This window comes from Plectropomus leopardus, chromosome 16 (assembly GCF_026936395.1).
Source record: "Plectropomus leopardus strain MGB_pleo_1.0 chromosome 16, ASM2693639v1, whole genome shotgun sequence".
In the NCBI taxonomy this organism is placed as follows: Eukaryota; Metazoa; Chordata; class Actinopteri; order Perciformes; family Serranidae; genus Plectropomus; species Plectropomus leopardus.
The window spans coordinates 33,874,213-33,882,527 of record NC_142191.1 but is presented as its reverse complement, the minus strand read 5'-3'; positions in this window follow the sequence as shown (position 1 = coordinate 33,882,527).

Sequence of the window (8,315 nt, the reverse complement as noted above, 5' to 3'; positions counted from 1 at the left end):
AAAAGGTTGCCTGCAAGCAGATGGACACAGAGTTCAGTGGGAACGCATCAAAGAGTCGTTGCACAGAGTTGACGCCGCTGGAGTTCTGGAAAGACACAAATCACAAGCTAATAAGGTAACTTATTTTTTAAAAAAGTGAACATTACTGCAGCTTTAATTGAAAACAAATAGAGAAAGTTATGAAGAACATTTTTCTTTCCAGGTACAACATTGTCATATTTGGGGCAATAGAGCGGATTTTCAGGAAGGCGTGTCAGTGTTTCCTGAGATAGTAGGTTATTAATTATGGTATTATTCTGGACATGAGGTGCTATTATTTGTTTGTGTATGATGCAGATCATGTACCTGGAGCCAGCAACAAATAACCGATCAAGCACAGCTCTTCAGTTTTTTCTGAAGGCAGTGGAAATCCATGGTTGGCCCTCAAGGTAGTTAGTGGTGCTGCTTGGTAATGTTTATCACACACACTTGTACCATGAATGTTCTAACAGACCCCCTCCCCACTATGTAGGGTCAGGGGTGATCAAGGAGTCGAAAATGTGGCAATAGCTGAAACCATGTTCAGCGTGAAAGGGACTGGAAGAGGCAGCTTCATCGCTGGAAAAAGTGTACACAATCAAAGGTTATCAGAATTTAAATTTCAATCAATATCTGGAAACTGTTATTTGAGACATCCCTGACAGAAAAGAAAGAATACCAAATCGGACATGAACTAACAAAATTGCAGAAATAGTAAATTAGACTTAGACTTAGACTTAGACGACTTTATTGATCCCCGGAGGGAAATTTAGTTGTCACAGCAGCTTGGCACGTAAGACATACAGAGACATACATAAAAAAAAAAAAAAAAAAGAAGAATAATAGAAGATAGAAATAAACATAAATATATAAAAATAGAATAAATAGAATGCTGAGGTAGTGCAAAAGAGTACTGAGGTCGTGCAAATGCAGTGGTAAGGTGCAATCTGATGATGGTAAGGATACACATGAGCATGGTAATGATGACAGCAGAATAAGGGGAATATGTAGAGGTGTACATATAATACTAATAATGGTAACAACATCAGTTTGAAGACATCGCACACATAATAGTAGTGATAGTATTAATAATAGTAGTAATAATAGTGATGATAATAGTAGTAATAATATCCATAATATTAATATTAATAATAGCATCAGCATCATGACATTAGCACTTGACATTTTTATGTCTGATGACCAATGTTAAGTATAATATAATATAATAATAATGATAGAATAATAATGGTATATATATATGTGTGTGTGTGTGTGTGTGTGTGTGTGTGTGTGTGTGTGTGTGTGTGATGTAGAATAAAATATATATTTATAATACAATGCAGGCGACGATCCGATGTTATATATTTGTACATATATATACATGATATGCATACACACATACTGCAGTCTGTACTGTTTGGATGTGGAGTGACAGAGTTTAGTCCAGTTCAGTGACAGTGACCACAGGTCTGACAGAGGTGTCAGTCTGATGGCAGCAGGCAGGAATGATTTCCTGTATCGCTCCCTCCGACAGCGGGGTTGGAGGAGTCTGTTGCTGAAGCTACTCTTCAGCTTGTCCAGTGTCTTATGGAGGGATGGGTGACATTGTCCGTTATTGCCAGCAGTTTTGCAAGCATTCTGTCCTCAGCCACCTCCTCCAGGGAGACAAGCTTAGAGCCAACAACAGACTCTGCCTTCCTGATCAGTTTGTTCAGTCTGTTTGCATCCTTTGCCTTGATGCCTGCCCCCCAGCACACCACAGCAAAGAAGATGGTGCTCGCAACAACAGACTGATAAAACATCAGGAGCATCCTGTTGCAGACATTGAAGGACCTGAGTCTCCTCAGGAAGTAAAGCCGACTCAGGCCCTTCTTGTAGGCTGCCTCAGTGTTGGTGGACCACTCCAGTTTGTTGTCCAGAAGGACGCCCAGGTACTTGTATGATGTGACAATTTCCACATCAGTCCCACTGATGCAGACAGGAGAGGGTGGGGGCCTGTTCCTCCTGAAGTCCACCACCATCTCTTTAGTCTTTGTCACATTCAGCTGCAGGTGATTCTCCCACACCACCTGACAAAGCGGTCCACCAGGTCCCTGTACTGCGTCCCTGTGCAGTACTTGAAGTCAGCAGTGTAGGCGGTGAAGAGGAAGGGGACAGCACCGTTCCTGGGGGGCCCCGACGTTGCTGGTCAGTCGCTCAGACACGCAGCTCTGCAGTTTCACAAACTGCGGTCTGCCTGTCAGGGAGTCACCCATCCATGTGACCAGGGGAGCGTCCACCTGCATGTCCTCCAGTTTGGCCTTCAACAGTCTGGGCTGGATGGTATTAAAGGCACTGGAGAAGTCGAAGAACAGGACGCGACAACTGTTTTGTAGACAATTTTGATAGTATTTTGGAGTTTGTTTGTGCAAACATGGGTTTACATCTTGCCAGATTAGCAGTTCACAGTCAGACATGCTAACAAACAGCACGTTTACAATGAATAACTCCAGACCGCAGCAACACACAGCCTTCAACAGCGATGACAGAGATCATTACAGTACCGAGGTGATTCCTGGTGACTGACTGCAGCAGCTTCATTACTGAACTGAGAGCTAACTGCAGCTAAATGTAGCCGTCGTCGCTGACATTAGTTAGCGCCGACAGCTAAATGTAGCGCTGTCGCTAATGTTAGTTAGCTCTGTGAGCACTCCTCTTTCCTGACTCAGCTCTGAGTTGTCCGGAGCCAAACTCGGCAAGAAATCCTCCTCGGCTCTGTATTACCTTGTCATCAAGATCAGAGCCAGCGCTGCAGCTACATGACAAACATACCTAGCCATTTCCTGGCGCATTGACACTCCGGAGCCATTGCGCTGGGGACACCTTGCTTGTGGACCTGGCAGCTGAGATGTCAGTGATTGACCTCTCTGTCCCTCAGCAGGCTGTGATGTATTTCCCTGTGTAACTGGCCTGACATTCCCTGCAGAACTTAACCTGCTGGTCAACATGGACACTAGACTGTGTGCCGTGTTGAGTATATCGGCTAACTGCACCTAGCACAAAGAAACCGATGAAGTTACGTAATTAGAAACAAAGACTACATCAACGAAAGTAAAGCCGCTTCATTGCCGACTCTGTAATTTTTTGCGGATATCATGTTAGAACAAAGTCAAAAGTGATTAACATTACCTGACTCCTTGCTGTGTCCACGCTGCTCGCCATCTTGGCGCCATGAACCCACGATCGAATTTCTGACACCCTCGCAGTTTGTGGAATCGATGTTATCTTCCACTCGATACATAATGCCTGTGACCTTGTGACGTAGTTTTGACAGTTATTTCACACTTGTCAGATTCGTATTCATTCTGAAGAAAGCGTGCGTCCGCACACTGCAATCCATATTTGTAATTTTGGAAAGTTGTAACTTTATGAGTTGCATTCTCACAGATAATTTATACACTGCAAAATCTATAATAATCTTAGATAATCTATATATAATCTAAGAGTTTACAATTTTTTATTTATGCACAACTACAGACTGCGTGCATACGTGCACGATTTTTATGGGTACACGCATGAAACTTTTGACAGTAACCTTACCCCATAGTTACAGTTCTAGAATGTTATGATGTAACTGTAGAATGTTAATGTTCTAGAATGTTGCTGTTACCCTACATCTACATACACACACCTTAACATGCATACACCCTGCATCCATGTTGGACGGGGTCGGCAGGGCGGGGTGGGGGTTTCCCACTGCCTCCGTCCCTGGCCCTGCAGGGCTGGACGGGGGTCTGTCGTCTGGGGGAGTGGCGTCAGTTCTGCTGTGGGGTGTCGCGGTGGCTCTGGGTTGGTGGTCGGCCTCTCTGTGCGGGACTGGGCTGGGTGGTTGCTTGGACCCTGCTGCTGTGTGGCGGTTGCCCTGTCGGTGGTTTGGGTAGCTCTGGGATGGTCTGGACCCTGTCTGCGCCTGTGGAGGGTTTGGCTTCTGGCTGGGCTGGGGTCCTGCTCTCCCGGGTCTCCTGGGGTTTCGCCCCTGGCTGGTGTGGGGTGGGGGCCGCTGTGGCCCCCACTGCCTTCCCACGGGGTATGGGTTGGCCCGGGCGGTGGGCTGGAGTCGTCATGGTGGGCCGTGGCCCGCCCGTTGGGGGCAGAGGGTTGGGGGACTCTGGCCTCTCTGGTGCGCGACGGGCTCCCCGCCAGGGGTCGGGGCGGGTCTCGGGTTGGTGGGGCCCTGTGGCTGTGGGCTCAGATCCTGCCGAGGTCGGTGGCCTTGGGCTGGGCCGGGCGGCCTCCTGTCCCTTGTCCCTCTGTGGGCTTCCCCTGGCCGGGGGGGTGTTGCCTCTGTGCTCCCTTGCTTGTTCCCCTTGGGTGGGGGCGTGGCTGTCTCTGGGGCACGTGGTGTTTGTAGCGGCCCACTCGGAATTAACACGTAAGCGCAGAGAGCTTCGACTGGTGTTCTTTAATTCTCTCCTCTCTTCTCACCACTGGCTTTCGACACATTCTGTCACCTTATGACACCGTGAGAACTATGAAAACAGACAAAAATGCAAAGGCTGTGGTGTTATATCTCAGAAAATAATGCATAAATCATGTTCACATTTTTAACTTAATAAACAATCATTTTTAGTAAACTCACATAATGAATTTTACATGAAATAATCCGTTTTTAAACAGTAATGAATTACAGCTCATATGTAAATAAAAATAATGACAAACTCTCTTGTTTTAAATCAATGAAACACTCGTTTCACAAGGAATACATCATTAGTCTCATCATACCTCCTTCTGCTTTCCAAGGGCGCTAAGCTTGAACTCAGCCTGCTAGCAGCCTGTCTTCCACACACACCTCGCGGTAACACTCCTTACACAAGATAAACAAAACACAAAAAAAACGCGAAGCGAACCACAATAAAATAACTTTCTACAAGTTCCAACACAGCATACAAGAAGTAAATAGTTTGTTTGCATGTTTTACCAGCTCTGAAGCAACGTGAGCATGTTGTTTTCTGAGAGGGGAGAAAGAAGTCAGGCTTCAGCAAAACAGGAAGTAGCGAAGTATGTACAATCACACACGTACAACAGTTACAAATATGGATGTTATCCATGTCAAGGTTATGCTGGGTAAGTATTTATGCAGTCTGGTTTTTTTTTTGTTTGTTTGTTTTGTGGGGGGTTCTTTTGTTTGTTTGTTTATTTTTTTATTATTTACTTTATTCTGTTTTATTTTAATTTTTTTCTCTCTCTAATTACTTTTTTTCTTTTCCTCTTTTTTACTTAGTCATTTCCTGCCTGCTTCCACCGTTAATACTGTTGTAAATTCTTGCAGCTGTCATTATTGTAGTTAGCATTGTTGTTATCGTTTTCATTGTCGTTGTTGTTGTTATTGTTGCTGTTGTTTTTGTTGTCTCTAGTGTCTTCCCCTCCCCTCTGTGTCCCCCAACCTGTCTCTTTTCTCTCTCCCTATCCACTCTAACGTTGTACTGTCCGGTAGCCTTGCCAATAAATCTCAGTACGGACTGCAAGAGGAAGAAGTATGTCAGACTCCTCCTTTGCAAAGCGAATCTGTTATGGCACCTCAAGGCATCCAGACCTCTCATACTGCATGCCTAAGCTGCCGAACAGGACAGGTTAAAAAACAAAAATAGAATGTTACTGTTATTGCTGAATGTTACAGTTCTAGAATGTTGCTGTAACTGTAGAACGTTAAAGTAATAAAATGTTATGATGTAAGTGTAGAATGTTACAGTTCTACATTGTTATGATGTAACTGTAGAATGTTACAGTTCTAGAATGTTATGATGTAACTAGAATGTTACAGTTGTAGAATGTTATGATGTAACTGTAGAATGTAACTGTAGAATGTTACAGTTCTAGAATGTTATGATGTAACTAGAATGTTACAGTTGTAGAATGTTATGATGTAACTGTAGAATGTTACAGTTCTAGAATGTTATGATGTCAGTGTAGAATGTTACAGTTCTAGAATGTTATGATGTCAGTGTAGAATGTTACAGTTCTAGAATGTTATGATATCAGTGTAGAATGTTACAGTTCTAGAATGTTATGATGTAACTGTAGAATGTCACAGTTCTAGAATGTTATGATGTATGTTTAGAATGTTACAATTCAAGAATGTTGATGTAACTGTAGAATGTCACAGTTCTACATCTTTTATGATGTAACTGTAGAATGTTACAGTTCTAGAATGTTATGATGTACCTGAAGAGTGTTACAGTTCTAGAATGTTATGATGTAACTGTGGAATGTAAAAGTAATAAAATGTTATGATGTAAGTGTAGAATGTTACAGTTCTACATTGTTATGATGTAACTGTAGAATGTTACAGTTCTAGAATGTTATGATGTAACTAGAATGTTACAGTTGTAGAATGTTATGATGTAACTGTAGAATGTTACAGTTCTAGAATGTTATGATGTCAGTGTAGAATGTTACAGTTCTAGAATGTTATGATGTCAGTGTAGAATGTTACAGTTCTAGAATGTTATGATGTCAGTGTAGAATGTTACAGTTCTAGAATGTTATGATGTAACTGTAGAATGTCACAGTTCTAGAATGTTATGATGTATGTTTAGAATGTTACAGTTCAAGAATGTTGATGTAACTGTAGAATGTCACAGTTCTACATCTTTTATGATGTAACTGTAGAATGTTACAGTTCTAGAATGTTATGATGTACCTGAAGAATGTTACAGTTCTAGAATGTTATGATGTAACTGTGGAATGTAAAAGTAATAAAATGTTATGATGTATCTGGAGAATGTTACAGTTCTAGAATGTTATGACGTATCTGTAGAATGTTACAGTTGTAGAATGTTGCTGTTACTGTAGAATGTTACAGTTATAGAATGTTATGATGTCAGTGTAGAATGTTACAGTTCTAGAATGTTATGATGTCAGTGTAGAATGTTACAGTTCTAGAATGTTATGATGTAACTGTAGAATGTCACAGTTCTACATCTTTTTATGATGTAACTGTAGAATGTTACAGTTCAAGAATGTTGATGTTACTGTAGAATGTCACAGTTCTAGAATGTTGATGTACCTGAAGAATGTTACAGTTCTAGAATGTTATGATGTAACTGTGGAATGTAAAAGTAATAGAATGTTATGATGTAAGTGTAGAATGTTAAAGTTCTAGAATGTGATGATGTAACTAGAATGTTACAGTTGTAGAATGTTGCTGTTACTGTAGAATGTTACAGTTCTACAATGTTATGATGTAACTGTAGAATGTTACAGTTCTAGAATGTTATGATGTCAGTGTAGAATGTTACAGTTCTAGAATGTTATGATGTAACTGTAGAATGTTACAGTTCTAGAATGTTATGATGTATCTTTACACTGTTACAGTTCTAGAATGTTGATGTAACTGTAGTATGTCACAGTTCTAGAATGTTATGCTGTAACCGTGGAATGTAAAAGTGATAGAATGTTATGATGTAAGTGTAGAATGTCACAGTTGTAGAATGTTGCTGTTACTGTAGAATGTTACAGTTTCACAATGTTATGATGTAACTGTAGAATGTTCATATTCTACAATGTTGCTGTTAAGCTCCATCTACATACGCAATGTTACAGTTGTAGAATGTTGTTTCACTGTAGAACGTTACAGTTCTAGAATGTTATGATGTATCTTTATAATGTTACAGTTCTAGAATGTTGATGTAACTGTAGAATCTTATAGTTCTAGACTGTTCATGTGACTGTAGAATATTACAGTTTTAGAATGTTGGAATGTAACTGTAGAATGTAAAAGTAATAGAATGCAAACAAACAATGCATTACTGTTTGTCGTACTGTGTTCATTTAGATCACACAGAAACTTGACCATGCCTTCATGCCGGTTCCCATCGACATGATCTTGTAGCTCAGCAGAATCTCCAGGGCCACAAACACCAGTATCTTACAGGAGTCACTAATCATCTTGCCCCACACGTACATCACACAGAAACTTGACCATACCTTCAGGCTGGGTGATTCCCATCAACATGATCTTGTAGCTCAGCAGAATCTCCAGGGCCAAACACCAGTATCTTACAGGAGTTGAATGCTGAGGGGTGATGAAGGGTTTTCAGGTTAGACTTATCAGAAGCTTTGATGTGGTTGGGTTTTAGGTGCACCAAACTTGAAACTGTATTAACTTTGGTAAGTTTGGAACTGCGTTGACTTTGCTCAGAATGCTGAAAAAAAATCACTTACCTTGTGTTTCTTAAGGATCAGTTAATGGGAGTCTCTCTGTACTCACTTTTGTTGGCTTGTTTTCTAAACACAGGGTCAGCAGCTCGCCGAGAAGC